The sequence below is a fragment of the Gorilla gorilla genome, chromosome 4 (assembly GCF_029281585.2).
Source record: "Gorilla gorilla gorilla isolate KB3781 chromosome 4, NHGRI_mGorGor1-v2.1_pri, whole genome shotgun sequence".
In the NCBI taxonomy this organism is placed as follows: Eukaryota; Metazoa; Chordata; class Mammalia; order Primates; family Hominidae; genus Gorilla; species Gorilla gorilla.
In genome coordinates, this window is record NC_073228.2 from 29085749 (window position 1) to 29102449 (window position 16701).

The following is a 16701-nucleotide window of genomic DNA, read 5'->3' on the forward strand; positions in this document are numbered from 1 at the left end:
CTTTTTCTTTATTGACTCCTAGAGTTTGTTTATTTTAGTGGTTGCAAGCAGATGTATTACTTTTGTAATTTAAAAAAATAGGTAGAATGTTAGGGGATGGGGAGAATATTACTTTTGTAATTAAAAAAAATAGGTAGAATGTTAGGGGATAGGGGAGAAATACCCCAGCTGCCCATCATAAGTAATGACAATTAACATTTGTTGACAACCAATAAATGCCTACATTTAACATATCCAAAGACAAAAACAATTAAATTATCTAAAGCAAGGAGAAGACTCATTATATGAAGTTATTTTAAAATTCAAAACAATCCAATCTGGAACCAAATTTGCATAAAAGTAGTCTTTCCCAAGTGCACTAAGTGAAATGTCTTCAGGATGAACTATTCTTTAGTTTATAACTAGCACAAACTTATCAGTTTATAAAGATCAGGAAAACTAAAGATGAAACTAAGAGAAAATGAGTCAAGTTCATTTAAAGAAAAAGATTCAATAATTATACTAAAGATACACAGATAAGCAGAAATTGACAAAGTGCTACAGAAATAACTGAAGCTTAGGGAAAAATGGGATTGTTATATGTAAAAAATGTTTATTTAGAAACAGAATGCTTGTTCCTTGGGGCTGCAAAGAAATAGCACTGAACATAAATTTAATTCTCTCAGCAAGGCCATTTTTACTTTCTGCAGAAAGGGTACACTCGCCAACAGTTTTGCCACAAGAGTACATGGAACAAAGGAGACAGGGTCATTTATAACCTGACGCGTCCACCTTACTGCAGTGTCTGGTTGCCATCAGCTGGAACGGGACCTCACATTCTGTATTTGTCACGGTTGGCTAGCGACTTGGAACTTTTTAAAAGAGGCAAAGGCAGAGGAGAACAAAGGAAGGAGGAAGTAACTTGTGGAATGCTAAGAAAGGTAAAAATACTTCCAAATAAGGAAGAGGAACAAGCTATGACCTAATGCTTTCTTGGACCAGTATAAGCATGCCAGGGCAAGTATTTAGGCTAAATTGTGAGAGCTAAGAATGTAAAGTACATTGATTTTTTTTATTACAGCTAGTAGATATTTAAGAATGTTAGCACAGATCTTTGAATAAATTTTGCTTCTAAGAGGTTACTATTTATTCCTAATTAGACGGGGAGGAAAGTTTCTTTGAAGAGGAACCTCTACTTTATTTTTTACAAGATTCTAAATAGTTAACTGATTATACCACAGAAAAAGGGGCAAAATTTTCCAATATATTATTTTACACTGTAAATAGATAAGTCCCTTTTTTATTAAGTAGGTAGATATCAAAAAAAAAAACAAAACAGACAAACCCTCCAAGCAGTCCACCTTGACTGACTGTCACATACAATGTTTTAAAAAAGAAAGATTACAAAAAGCTGTCAACCTGAGGCACTGGCTGGGGGTAGGGGTGTAAGGAGCAAAGTTCAAGTTATTATTCACAAAAAAATATTTGTAGAAGTTAAAACTGTTTACATAATCAAACTGAAAAAAAGTTGTCAAGGGGCTCATCTCAAGAAACACTATGATTTGAGATTTTATAGAAAGGATTAAAATTAATTTTTGTCAAGTTAGTAGTGTTCAAAAGAAATAGTCCAAAAAAATGCATAAAAAGAGTAGGCCCAGCAGTATCTGAGTTTTTCGGTTTACAGTTATTCAAAAACTCTTTCTCTCAGCTTTTATCAAATACTTCACAAAAGAAAATTTAAGGATATGAATAAAATAAATCAGTATCCAAACTACCATGGGTTTCTAAAATGCCTTGCAAGGCTGAAAAGGAAATCAAGACAAGATAACAAAGAAAAGCTGGAGTGACAATGCCAGTAAAAAATTGGGAGGAGCTGGCATATATCAAAAAAGAAAAATTTAGGATACTTTCCACAGGCTAATAAAAATTACCATTTATTAAGTACTAGCCATTGTCCTAAGGATTTTCACCAAGATTTTTTTCATTTCATCATCATAAAAACCCTGTGAGATAGATTTTTGGTCCCTCATACAATTAGTGACAGAGCAGTAATTCAAACTCATGTTCATGATTCAAAACTCATAAAGTCATATTCTTTCCAATATATATTGGTCTCATCATTGGAATTTCTAAACTTACAACTGAGCAACAGTACTGTCATCCTATAATATAGGAATGTCTGAATAACAGCTTTCAAACAAAGTCTCTCTGCCTCTACATAAAAAAAAAATAAGAATAAAAAAAAAAAGCCCGAAAATGGAAAAGCTGATTCTCTGATCCTGAAGCAGAATATGGGTGTATGTGGCTGGATGGTTATTTATGTGGTTTAATAAGTCTTCATTCCATAGGCCCACTAAAGCTATTTACATTCATTCACACTAGTTTACAATCCCAGGGTGCCCTAGAGGATTCCATGGAATTTGAACAGAAATAGAATTACAGAGTACAACAAATATGTATCAAGTTTCTATAACCTATAACCTAACTAGCTGTGCCTTACCAAATTTCAGCAACCAGAACTAGAAATTGTGGGATTCCTCCGCCCAATGGAAGATTAGGAATAAAGGGCTAAGAAGTGACTACCTTCATTTAGGCAGACAGAATTGCCTGAGATCTGAGATTTGAAGCAGATTCTCCAAGCATAAAATGACTAAATCACAATCTCTATATACCCACTCTCGTTTCCAAGTTCAATAACTATAATCTACTTATAAGGCTGGATTAACCAGGGGATTTCTATGGCAGTAAAAAACTGGGGCCATATTTCTTAATGTTGTCAATCTTTATAATCAGCTACATCATCATATGATAATGCTAGCATGGTATTACAGACAAGGAAATAAGAATGGCTACCTGGTCCAAAGATCATCCATCTGGAATGACAAAAGTTTTCCACTATTATTGCTTACGTACTTTTCTTTATGAATTTTATGTCTGTAACATTGGCTGATATCTATGAAAAGGAATATATCAATCACTGCCTTTTCATAACACTTTGCCACATAAAGAAAACAGTAAAATCTATCATCATTGGCTTACTGAACTTTAGGGAAGTGGCAAATATTAATAGTATGCTACATATTTTTTTGAACTATATTTTTCCCAGGGGTAGAAAAAATATGTAAGACACAGGATTCTGAATTACAATTTTAGCTTTTAAGGAAGAATATGAAATTTCCATCTCCAAGTCAAAGACAATAGTAGTAAAATTAACAACTTATACATAGTAGTCAATAAATATTTAAATGAACAAATATGTTAATACACTCCATAAAAATACCCCAGTTTTTCCAACATAACTAATCCAACTCAACTTTTAAACTTTACACACAAGGTGTCTGCCTAACAAACTAATATACAAAATCAAGGTTTTTAAAAATATAACAATGATCTTTTATTGCAAAAAATGTATATGAGAAACTGAGATGTGAGCGAAGAAAAACATTCTACTACATGCTGTTCTCCAAACTCCTCTCCACCTTTTAAAAGAAAAAAAAAGGAATAGAATCTTGAAACACACTTTGTGAGAGTCTTATTCAGTGTTAGATATAATAAGGGTGTCATCAGAGAGGTACAACAGGGGCCTGTGAGATAAATCATTACAAAAGCAAAGTGGCCAATCTTCTCAGTAAATAGAAGGAATTATGCCCTGCGAAGCCCTTCAAAAAAGTAGCTGGTATATCTCCAACTCATGATATTCAATGAACACTTAATGGGCACAGGCTATGTAATAGACCAAGGACTGACAAACTTATTCTCTAAAGAGCTAGCTAGTAAATATTTAGGCTTTGCAGGCCGTATGGTCTCGATAGCAACTAGTAGTCAACTCTGCTGCTGCACCCAATACCCAATATGTAAGTAAGTGAATATGGCTAAGTTCCAATAGAACTTTCTTTATGGACAATGAAATTTGAATCTCCTTTAATTTTCATATGTCATGAAGTATCATTCCTCCTTTGATATCTTTTCAACTGCTTAAAATTGAAAAAACCATTCTTAGTTTGCAGGTCATACAAAAACAGACAATGGGCTGGATTTGGTCTATGGGCTATAGTTTGGCAACTCTTGCATTGTACAAAGAAAATCATTTGGCTAAAGTTCAGAGAATCTTCTCATCTTCCTCTTGCCACCAGCAAACATAAAAAAGAACAAAATCTGGTTTATCTTTAGGGTTAGTTTTAGTTACAGTCCAGGACTTACTCTGAGTAATATTTTAGATGGTGTGCATATTTCTCTAAACCTACCTCCTGGTGCCTAAAGTTTCCTCTAATTCCACAATAAGAGATGAGGTTTCAAAGGCATAACTGAGATAACTGTCAACAATCCTCACTCAATAAGTAGATAATGAGCACCTACTATGTACTAACTATACTGATGCTGAAAAGATGAAAAGTCACAGTGCCTGTTTAAAAGCTCACACATTAGTGATGAACCAGTCATATTAAATATTTAAAATATGTTACGGCCGGGTATGGTGGCTCATGCCCGTAATCTCAGCACTCTGGGAGGCCGAGACGGGCCGATCATTTGAGGTCAGAAGTTCAAGACCAGGCTGGCCAACATGGCAAAACCCCATCTCTGCTAAAAATATAACAAAATTAGCTGGGCATGGTGGCACATGCCTGTGATCCCAGCTACTCAGGAGGCTGAGGCAGGAGAATCACTTGAACCCAGGAGACAGAAGTTGCAGTGAGTCAAGATGGCGCCATTACACTCTAACCTAGGCAACAGAGTGAGACGCTGTCTAAAAAAAAAAAAAAAAAAAAAAAAAAATGTGGCAACTACTATATACATCAAGTGCAAGGGGAGAATAGATAGAGAACATCATGCCCAAGCCCACCTGGAGGAGTAAGCAAAACCTTCTTCACTCGGAAGACATTGGGCTAAGGCATGATGGCTGTGAAGCAGTTTGCCCAGAGAACAAAGGAGAGGGCAGGAGTAGTCCATGAAAAAAAGAACTTCATAAAGAAAGGCATGAAAAGGTAAGAGAATACTACATACTGAAGGAACCACACACAGTTTACTACCGCTAAAGCACTTTGAAGACAGAAGTGGCAGGCAATGAGTCTAGAGGAGGCAGGCACCAGATCATTAAGGACCTTAAATGGTTTGCTAAGGAGTTTCCACTTTATCCATTCAGTGATGAGGAGCCAGTGAAAGATTCTGAAGAAAAAAGTGACATGATCAAATGACTATCTAGAAAGATCACTCTGGAAGCAACGCAATGGAAGAAAGGTAGGCAAAGTTGACAAAAACACTAAAGGTGTTTCCTCAGCAATTGGATTTTTTAAAAAACACACCAACGAGATCATTTCTATAATGCAACTACTCAGTTTAAATGAGTGACATGAGACTCTCTTAAGTTCTGATAAACAAAGAAAGGAGTTTAAGATGCACTATAAACCATGTAGTGAATAAAGACAGAAACTGATATTACGGGGAAGAAAAGGCATAAGAGAACACTAACACAATTATTTTGACTCTTAAATTTAGTAACGCTTACCTTCAAGTATTCAAGAGCAAACAAGAGACTGAACATAACAAGATACGTCATGTGTGGCCCACAACAAAAAAACAACTTATATGACATATCCACAAACACAGCTTTCACATGATTTATAAAGATTTTTTAAACTAAACTGACCTAATAAATTTGTTTCCAGAAAAAATTATGGTATTATAGTTACTTTGACCCTTCTAGAAAAAAAAAGGTCCCAGAAAGTTTTTTCACTAATTGCGTAACCTGCTTTAGCCTTCTAAAACTCAGACCCAAAGTTCCTGTTCTCCATCTAATATTACCTTGAATCTTAAATACGCAAAGTAAAATGTCCTCTGAAACAGTGGTCCCCAACCTTTTTGGCAACAAGGACCAGTTTTTCCAGACAATTTTTCCAGAGGGTGGGGGGGCAGAGATGGTTTGGGGATGAAACTGTTCCACCTCAGATCATCAGGCATTAGATTCTCATAAGGACAGACAACCCGGATCCCTCTCATGAGCAGTTCACAATAGGGTTCAAGCTCCTATGAGAATCTAATGCAGCTGCTGATCTGACAGGAGGAGGTGCTCACACAGTAATGCTGGCTGGCCAGCCACTCACCTCCTGCTGTGCACCCTGGTTCCAAACAGGCCATGATGGTCCAGGGGTTAGAGACCCCTGCTCTAAAAGAAAGAAAACTGGCTGGGCACAGTTGGCTCACACCTGTAATCCCAGCACTTTGGGAGGCCAAGGCAGGTGGATCACTTGAGTCCAGGAGTTTGAGATGAGCCTGGACAACAGAGTGAAACACTGTCTCTACAAAAAGTACAAAAATTAGCTGGATACGGTGGCACATGCCTATAGTCTTAGCTACTCAGCAGGCTGAGGTGAGAGGATCGCCTGAGCCCGGGAGACGTAGGCTGCAATAAGCTAAGATCACACCACTGCACTCTACCCTGGGAGACATAGTGAGATCCTGTCTTGAAAAGAGAAAAGAAAGGGAAAGCGAAGGGCAGCAGGAGACTGCTGAGTGGGAAAACATAGCTCTAGTCTTTAAGCTCTTCTTTAACCTATTTCTCTCCGTGGCCTTTTCAAGAAACTCATCAGGGATATACACTCTGCATCACCATACACACATCTCCTTAACTCATTTTTTTTTTTCATTTTAAACAGTCTTCATCTAATGCAAGTTACTACAAAAGACGCTATTCAAAGAAACCAAGCGGTATTCTCACGGTATTACAACGAAGTCTAAACTATTTATTTGTATAGTATATTTACAGAGTGCCTTTCCCTCAAAATAATCACAGCATTTGATGACTACAGGCACATTAAGCAAATATAACAATACTGAGTCTCAAGTCATTCAGAAAGAAAAAAAAAAGTCCAAATAATTGAACTAGCTTCCAAACTATAATATTTGGTGCCTTGATTAGACTAGTACTAGAAGAGTAAACAGCCCCTCTGCAACAGCTTATTCTAGCTCCCTGAATTAAAATCTGCATATTGTACTGTCAGCAAAAATATCCCAGCTAACATTGGTGATTCTGGGTAAGTTCAATCCAACAATATTCAACTAGTGTGCCCAATCAGAGTGTCTCAGATCTCATTTTAATTCTACTATAAAAGGAAGAAATATGACAAGGAGAGGATTTTCATGCATTTCTTTTATGCACACTTGTTCTACCATATATTCAATCAGTACCAACTACCCTAATAGTCCCCTTTGAAACGACTGGATTAGTATACTCCTTTCTAGGGTCTCCTTCCCTCTCCATTCAAAATAATTCATACAGAGTCATTTAAGAAATAAAGAGCAAAGGCAGTTATGGGGAAAACAAGAAAAAACAGAGCTAGCGTGGGACAGTCAAGAATCCATGACGGAAGAGGGAAATAATCCATTAATGTTTAACAATGTTAGTAAAATCCTGATTTGCAAACCAAATTAAGTTTTACAAGTGAAGTATGCTCAAATGAACTACCAACCAGTAACCAATACAAATACAAAGCATAGTCTGAGTGTATGACAATTTATTAAATATATTAAGTTACATAACCATATATGCTGAATAAGTTTTAGCCATAAGCAGTAGATTATATTGAATTCCCATATCGACAAATGTATATAAAAAGGGAAGTGTTTGGTTACATGAGATATGCAATTCGCAGCACAATAAGGAAAGGTTTCTGTTGAAAAAGAATGGCAGAAGCAATTTGGCTAAGAGAAGAAAATAACTATTATAATTGTGAAAGATGATGTTCCATTTCTTAAACTGGGTAAAAGGCATGTAAGTGTTGGCTGCATTGTGAAGTCTTTATATTTTACACATTTTTATAAACACTTTGTCATATGTGGTCAATATCTTATAAAACAATGTTTAAGTGTGAGAAAAATCTGAACATTTGTTGACATTAGAGGTAAAATGTACATAGGCATCTAATCCATTTGTGCTAATTATGGTACTTTTTAATATAAATGAAAAAGAGATCATAAAAATATGAGTAGGAAGAAAAATATTGTAATTTATCCTTAATTTCCCTACAGAAAATAAGCAGTAAAGGTTTATTGGTGCTCTTAAAAAGGCTGTGTGTGTGTGTGTGTGTATGAATGTGTATTTATATACACACATACACACACACACACACACACACACTATATTAAACTACTTGAAATTAACTTTTTACCTCTGAAGTTCCCTTCAAACCAACCACCATCACAAATATTTCCTTAACCACATAAAAAGTACTAATACTCCTCTATGCATAATCCCAGAAATAAGTTAAAAAACAAATTCCTAAAGAGAAATGTTCACACTGCAAATAACTGTATCTTTTGTATATATGCAGACTTAACATCTATGTGAGTTGTCCAGGTTTATCCACATCTATAGTACTTGCTTTATGATGGGCACATGCATTTTAATTATGCCTTGCCAATACTACCTTGAGTGAGAGGGCAATATAGCATATTGATGAGGAGCACAGGTTCTGGAGCTAGCATTCCTAAATGGAAACTTAGCTATTCTACTTCTCAGCTATATAGTATTGGGCAAGTTATTTAACCTCTCTGTGTTTCAGATTCTCATCTGTAAAACAGAAATAACAACACATACCTCATAGGGTGTTGGAACTGATTAAAACAATGTACAACGGGACTGGCAAAGAATAGGTGCTACATAAATGTGAGCTGCTACTACTAGTACAGCTGGCCCTTGAACAACATGGGCTTAAACTGTGCTGGTGTACTCCTATACAGATTTTTTTCAAGCAATACAGTATTCACGGGATGCAAAAACCGAGTATACTGAGGGCCGACTTTTCCCCATACATGGTTCCATACACCAACTGCGGGATTTGAGCATGCAAGGATTTTGGCATATGTGGGGGTCCTGGAACCAATCCCCTGCATACAATAAGGGAAGAATGTAGTAGTAATTGTATTGCACCCTCTTCCTGAAAGTACCAAAAACATTCTTAAGCAATCTGAACTCCTAATATCAAATGCTACCTATATTTAAAATAGACACCAAATCTGAGGCCTGATTAACAGTAAGTTTAAAGCCCTTCAACTCTGAAGAAAATAGGTGATTCACAGATCTACATAATACTCTATCAAGAACAATCTGAGAGGACTGGTTCCCCGAGCGCAACTATCAATTTCTTCCCTTACACAAGGGGGCAGTGATAACAAGAAAAGAATCGGGCTCTGTAACACCTCTTCCTACAGACAGTAGGGGGTGGCAGTACATATGGCTTACAGTCAGAACAAAACAGGAAGACCCAACAGAATTCTCTTTATTCTCCTCTGGCCCTTTCCTCTGTTCTTCAGCCCCAACAGCTTCTCAAGGTAAGGGACATATCTACAGAAAAGACTAAAACCCAAAATCAATCACCAAGGAAAATCTATTTTTGTCTTTGAAGCAAATGATCCCTCAATGGCTGAATTTGGATCTAAGGGAAAGCCAATCAGTATGAATTTTCAGATTATCTGGCAAATTACTATAATGAGAACAGCATTCACACATGTAATTTAATTTCTTTACAAGAATTATAACATAAAACATTAAAATCTCATCAATAATTAAGTACATTCTAACGAACACATTTCCATATTTCTGCTTTTGTTATATAGTATATTCACACTCATTGTATGTATACATATAAGTTACATTAAATAGATCATGGAGTTGTCTTTTGTTACTTCTGAAATTCCAGCTATGTTCTGACAATCCTCTCGAAACAGATGTTCTTAAATGGAAGTCACAGTGTTTTGCAGCATGTGGGTAATTTCTTATGTATGTATAATATACATGCACATATATCTATATAGAGACATAAATAAATATTTAGATACAGAGGGGAGCAGGAGAGAGGGAGAAAGAGAATGTTTAACGTTTTATTTCGTGCTCACATCCCTAAGAGGATCTACCTGGGAAATGCTGCAAGAAGCACTCCACTGACAGTATCCATGTTGTTGCTTTTTATGCCAATTTACTGTATTCTTTTTTTTTATTTCACCATCCCAACACCAAGAACATACAAGAATATTTTAGTACTGCCGTTCTCTATAATTAACCATTGTGATAGATACTGGCTCCAACCCCTCAAAATGCCTGAAAATCTATCCCTTTTGTTCACCACACTGTTTTGTTTTCCTCATTACAGGTATTTTCACCTGTGTAAAAATCAGGAAAAGGGCACATACGAAAAATACTTCCCTTTGCCTAATGATCTTTAACTCATAATTATGGTCAAGACGTTTGGGGTTTTGTTTGTGTCTTTTCCTGGAGAGGAGCAGAGAAGAGAGTGAAAGACACCCGAAACACCAAATCTTCTTCCTAATGTTAATTATCATTGTTTATGTTTTGTGAAGACCATTCTAAACATTGCACACCTGGAAATGAAGACTGGATACAATTGTACCAGTGCTCTATACGCTGATGGCAAAACCTGGAATTATTTTAGCCCTATTTTTTCTTTCCAATCTCACAGCCAGACACAATTTGCTTTTTTTCTTTCACGTGGTTACTTTCTCTGCCTCAAAAAAAATAGCTTATCATAGCTCCTCCCGATTTCCTATGGCAAAATATCTAGCAATGAACCTTATTAATCTTTTATTATGCTACACCTCCTTTCCCAGAGGAATTATTAATATCGCTAATAACACTTCGACCATGAATTTCAACGCCACACAGGCCAGCCCATCCTGTGCCTTACCTGGCACATTTCACAACTACTTTTATGCTGCATTCTGGGGGCACATTTTGCAACGCGTTCTGCACCACATTCCCCGCCACGTTTAGCAATCCACCTCGCATCTTATCCTTGGTCCCCGTCATCCAGAGACGCTCTAGGTACCAAATTCCATGACATCTTCGGTGACAGCCAAGTGGCGACCCCACACGCCTCTGAAGCCCGCCTTGGTGTCATATTCGGAGCCAGCCTTCCCCACGCCTTGGACACCGAGGCACTTCGCTGCCCATTTCGCCGTCTCCCCGCTCGCCCCCGCCCCTCTCCCCGGAGCCGAGGCTGTGGAGGCGAACGACCCTGTCACTGAAGCGACCTTTCCTCGCCCTGCTCCCCGGGCCCCTTACCTGCCGCTCTGAGGGGCTCTCTGCACCTCCGGGTCAAGCCCCAGTCCCCGGGGTCTCCTGTGAGGACCGCGCCGCCCGCCGGCGCCGCCCGCGATTCCCGGAGCACCTAGCAGTCCTCCAACGCCCCGCGGCGAGTCTGCACCCCGGAACGGCGCGGCGGGGCCTCGCAGCTGGCGAGCGCAGCCCGCGGCGGTGCTCCTGTCAGCGGCGGCTCGGGGGCCAGCTCTCGCCCCTCGGCTCGGCTCGGCGGCGGCGGGCGCCTCGCTCCGCCTAGCGCGCGGCACAGCCCGGAGGTGAGCGCGAGGGGGATGGGAATGGGGGCGGGGCCGCCCGAAGGAGGCGCGGAGGGCGGTGGCGGCGGGAGGGCAGCGCCAGCGGTCCTAGGCCGGGCGCTCGGAGCGCTCGCAGCTTCCCCCACCAGGCGGGCGGCTCGCGCGAGGCGGCTGTGCCAGCGGGCCCCGCCGGAGCAGCGCGCCCAGCCACCCGCGCCCGGCCGGCCGCTCGCTAGCGCCGCCGCCGCGCTGGGGGCGTCGCACCCTCTGAGGCCGCCCGCAGCCCCGCCCCCTCCGGGCCGGGGTGGGGAGGGGCGCGAGCGCGGAGGGAGCGCGCGTGCGTGGGGGCGCGTGCGTGGTGGAGCGCGCGCGCCCCCGCCCCTTCCACAGTTTGGGGGTGGGGAACGGCTGGAAGAGGGAGTGGGGACGCAGCCCTCCTCCGCGCGGAAAGACGGGGCCCTGGCTCTGGCGCTCTGGGATGTCCTGGCATTTCTCGTATCCCCGGGGGGCTCGGACTTGTGGGTGGCATTTGGAGGGGCAGCAGGGAGGAAGCTCGGTAACTAACAAGGCCCTACATAGTTGGGCTCCGCCCTCAGGGGTGATGTCACTCTCGAGGTGGCTGCTGCTGTCACGTGCGCCCATTTCAGGGCCTGTCCTCCTGCTTTGATGACCAGAACGCTCTCCTAGATCTCCCCCACTTCGGTCACCTCAGGCACATATCACTCTGAGAGTCCTCGAAGCCTACAAGTGTCAGTTATTCTTTCCCGGATTCTCAGTGGTAGTTTGTAGACGACTTCAAAAGGCCACGGTTGGCTGTGGGGAGAATCAGGATGAGAAAGAAAAACAAAACAACAGTGGGGTTTGTGGGGAGACCGAGACTGTTATTTAGAATAATGGCTGAAAATTCACCAACCACAGCTTGCAAACCTGAGGTAAAGTCGTGGCGCTGCTTCTGTCACTGCCAGGTTGACTAAGAAGTAGCGTGGTTTTAAGAGCTGGTCGACAAGGGCGGGAAAGCCACCACATTAATACCTCGTCGAATGATGTTAGGTGATATTTCACCCTCCACCTAGATCTTCTTCCCCTCTACTGTTTCCCTCCTATCATAAAACAGCAAGTCGGCTGTAGAAGATATTTGGGACATAAACATCTTCGCGTGCCACAAGATGATGCGAAGCAATCACCGTTACCAACTCTGCCCGGCTCGCCTTCCCTTCCATAAACTGAGATGACCTTTCGTGGTCATCCAACTTCTTAATCAGATGACATGATTGGAAATAGATGCGCCAAATTACATCAATCAAGGAAGCTCTGTCTGTGGCGCTTCCAAGGTAGAGAGGTTTGTTTGATAACAGCACTTTAATCTGCCCCATCCTGTAGCACTTCATCCAGGAGTTTCTTCAACTTTCAAAAATTAGTATTAATTTCAGAACAATACAAGAAACTGGATATGAACATGTCCATCCAACAGCTCTTCTTTACAGTGAATGCTTGCAAAGTCAGAGCTAGAGCAGCTTTGAATAATACAGCTAACATGGCAAGGTGAAGGGCTGACATATGGAATCTTTTGGTGTTAACTCCAGAAAGTTAGATTAATCTAATGAAAACCCATCTACCTATGGTATTAGAGGCAAGGTAGTGATTACTTTCAGGGGAATTGATTGAGAGGGGACAGGAGAGAGCCTTCTGGTTTGCTGGAAATATTCAATATCTTAATGGTTACCCGGGTGTATACATATGCAAAAAGATCTGTGCACTTCATGTCAGTTTTTTAAAATCACATACACACAAAGAAGCATTACAATGTCATCATCACTGGAGTCGGAAAACCTCAGTTTGAATCTCAGTGTCACACAACACTTACCTGCTGTGTGACCTTGAACAGGTCTCTGAACCTTCCTTTCTTCATCTGTCTAACGTGGGTGATATTAATACTTACCTCACAGATGGATGTAAAGATGAAACAAAATTTTGGAAAATACTTAGCACAAATCCTGTTACACAATAAGGACTCAGGAAACAGGAGCTGTTATGTTATCCTTCTTACACTTGAATTTACCCTATTTAATTCTCCTTCGGTCTTTTTTTTTTTTTTTTTTTTAAGATTACTTTGTATCTAAGCCTTTCCCTGCGAGTTCCACTGAGGCTAATAACATTCCTTCTCTGAGAAATAACAAAAGGCAGTCAGGGGTGTAATGTTGGTTTTCAAACTAGTTCAGGTGGCAGTCTAGAAATTATGGTGCTCAATGTGGAGCATCATGAAATACAGATAGATTTAACTCTGCCATATGGAATTGACACAATTTTACAAGCACTAAATCTGGCAATTTTATGGTTATGCAAATCTCCACATAATCACATAATAAAAAAAATGGGGGCTTTTTGTTGTTGTTGTTGTTCTTTTTTTTTGAGACAGAGTCTCTACCTGTCACCCAGGCTGGAGTGCAGTGGCGCCATCTCAGCTCACCGCAACCTCCGCCTCCCGAGTTCAAGCGATTTTTGTGCCTCGGCCTCCTTCCCAAGTAGCTGGGATTACAAGCACACACCACCACCCCTGGCTAATTTTTGTATTTTAGGTACAGATGGGGTTTTGCCATGTTGACCAGGCTGGTCTCGAACTCTTGACCTCATGTGATCCACCCAACTTGGCCTCCAAAAGTGCCAGGATTACAGGCGTGAACCACTGTGTCCAGCCAAAAAATAATGTGTTTTTAAGAAATAGTATGTCTGTGTTTTTAAATTTATTTGCAACTTTTTTACAAGGTAGGAAGTACCAAAAAATTAATAATAATTCACAAAATGAAAACCTTTAAACCCATTTTTCCTGGAAATTAGAAAAACACTGTAATTGTTCAGTTTTAGCAACAGAGCTCTTTATTGGATTTACCCACAGTAAGTTCTGATAGCTGTAACCCACATGGTCTCCTGCGCTGATAAAGTGAGTAACTCTGACTCACTGTCCTCACCATACTTCCAAAGATCAGTCACCACTTCTTTTAGCCAACCTTTCCCAAATCCCATTTTCATGTGGGCAGTGTCCAGGAATGAACTCACTGCTTCGCCCTTTTGATCATCCACCATCCTTCTATTCTGCCAATTCTCTTCCAGGTCGTTCTACTGTCCAGTCTTATAATTTGTTGCCACACTCTAACTTTGAGGAGGAAACAATATGTCCCTGACAGAGTTGTGGGTGGGGTATAGTAGGGACAGAGAGCAACATTGCAGCAAGAAGCCACCTCTGTTCTCAACTCCTCTCCCTGATTCCCTTTTCTGTCACTATTACCTGAAATCCTGAGAATACTAATTTTATTACCTACTAAAAATCCATTCTAGTAAAGACGTTAGTCTATAACTTAAATTTGGAAATGTAACGTATGCCGTGTAATAAGAACCTGCAAATAATTGTTCATAATGTAGCCCATCCTTACCGTATACCTCCCAACATTTTAGCATCATCTGTATCATTCAAAATGCCCTTTCTTGCCCTTTCAACTCTGCACTATCACCCACCTCTGCATATGGTGTCTTCCCTGGCTACCTCTAAGTCTCTCTTTCTTTCTTTCTTTCTTTCTTTCTTTCTTTCTTTCTTTCTTTCTTTCTTTCTTTCTTTCTTTCTTTTTCTTTTTCTTCCTTCCTTCCTTTCTTTCTTTCCTTCTTTTTTGACACAGGGTCTCACCCTCATCACTCAGGCTGGAGTGCAGTGGCACCATCATGACTCACTGCAGCCTCTACTTCTCAGACTCAGGTGACCTTTCCACATCAGCCCCCTGAGTAGCTGAGACCAAAGGTGCATGTCACCATGCCCAGCTAATTTTTTATATTGTTATAGAGATGGAGTCTCGCTATGTTGCCTAGGCTGGTCTCGAACTCCTGGGCTCAAGCAATCTGCCTGCCTCAGCCTCCCAAAGTGCTGGGATTACAGGCATGAGCCACTGCGCCCAGCCCTCTAAGTCTCTTAAGTAAACCATCAGGTTCACCTTTTTCTACCCTTTTCCCTCAACTCTCTCTCCCTAAATAAAAAGTCATACCACCCACCACTGAGTGATCACCTACTGGCAGCAAATATTTCACCAGCTACTTTATATGCACAACCTCATTTAATTCCCACAACATCCTATCAGATAAGTATTATCTTAATTTTTTAGATGAGGGGGGTTCTGAGAGGTTAAATAACCAGCCCAATTTTACACTGAATGATGCGTAGAGCCAAAAACTGAACCTAGACATAAACTTTATTCTCTATCAGTTACCCTGAGGAGATTGCCATATAAAGTGTAAAGGAGAACAAAGATTACATATTTTTTAAATGTGGGTTGCCAGTTGCTCATGCCTGTAATCCCAGAGTCTCAGAAGACTGAGGCAGGAGGATCACTTGAGGCCAGGAGTTCGAGGCCACAGTGAGCTATGATTGCACCACTGCACTCCAGCTGGGGCAACAGAGTAAGACCCCCCCACTAAAAAAAAAAAAAAAAATTGAGCCATGTCACACAATGGAAGCATTTCTAAAAGGTTGATGTAAATGAGATTTTTGTCATTGATTGTTTTTCATAATCTCATTTCTTGTTGATCTGCAATTAATGACTTACCCAATAGCTTCAACATTTTCCCCACCAACTCTACCTCAGCCTTTTGATGAATATTTAATATTTCTAGATGAACACTTAAAAACATTTCCACATAGAGGAGCTACTACTTAAAAGAAGTTTCTAGTAAATCCCTTTTTTGTAAAATGAAAAATGCATGTAAAATGTGAATAAACAAATGCTCATATATTTTTACATTGACATTTATAAATGTTTGACAAGTATTTGCACCTACTGTTCGTATATAGCTGTGATAAGTGCCATAGGGCATATAGAATTGATTTGAGGAAAGTCTTGCCTGCTTAACTGTCATAATCTATTTGAGAAACAGAATGCTTAAAACATTTAAATATATAATATAGCATATTATAGAATTAAGTCTGAACATGAATAAAACAGCAAGTTCTGTGATTAATTACAAGAAGGAGGGATACAAGTTTGACTGGGATGGTATAGAACTGCTTCTTGAGAAAAGCAGAATAGAAAAAAGAAATGGTTGGAAAGAAGGAAGGAAGGGCCCTGAGAGCTCAACGAAAGTCCAGAGGAGGGAATGAATATGACAACCTCTTAAGTCAAAGAATGGATCTCTTTTAAAGATGAGTTGCTTTCTTAATAAAGACATGAACTCAGCTGCCATTAGGACATGTTCTGTCTCTCATTTCTGACCTTTTGTATTAGGCTCTCTCTCTCTCTTCTCATTCTACATTTGAGCATTCTCTCTGTTTCTCAGGCTCATGTGTTGTAAAATACATCAGCTAACAGCATTCACAGATTTAGCTAGAAAGGAGAGACTGAC

At 40.2% G+C, this 16701-nt stretch overlaps 1 protein-coding gene and 1 long non-coding RNA gene across 14 annotated transcripts in view; one reads left to right on the top strand and one right to left on the bottom strand.

Annotated features, from left to right (window-relative positions):
• TANC2 (tetratricopeptide repeat, ankyrin repeat and coiled-coil containing 2) overlaps nucleotides 1–11190 on the bottom strand; it is a 473014-nt gene extending 461824 nt beyond the window's left edge. For all 11 annotated transcript variants that reach the window (XM_055386907.2, XM_055386906.2, XM_055386905.2 and 8 more), the window contains exon 1: nucleotides 11051–11190. The gene's annotated coding sequence lies outside the window, so the exon portion shown is untranslated. The remainder of the gene's footprint in view (nucleotides 1–11050) is intronic.
• Nucleotides 11191–11222: 32 nt separating this feature from the next.
• LOC134758508 (uncharacterized) overlaps nucleotides 11223–16701 on the top strand; it is a 91489-nt gene continuing 86010 nt past the window's right edge. For all 3 annotated transcript variants that reach the window (XR_010133759.1, XR_010133761.1, XR_010133760.1), the window contains exon 1: nucleotides 11223–11343. This is a non-coding gene — a long non-coding RNA (uncharacterized lncRNA). The remainder of the gene's footprint in view (nucleotides 11344–16701) is intronic.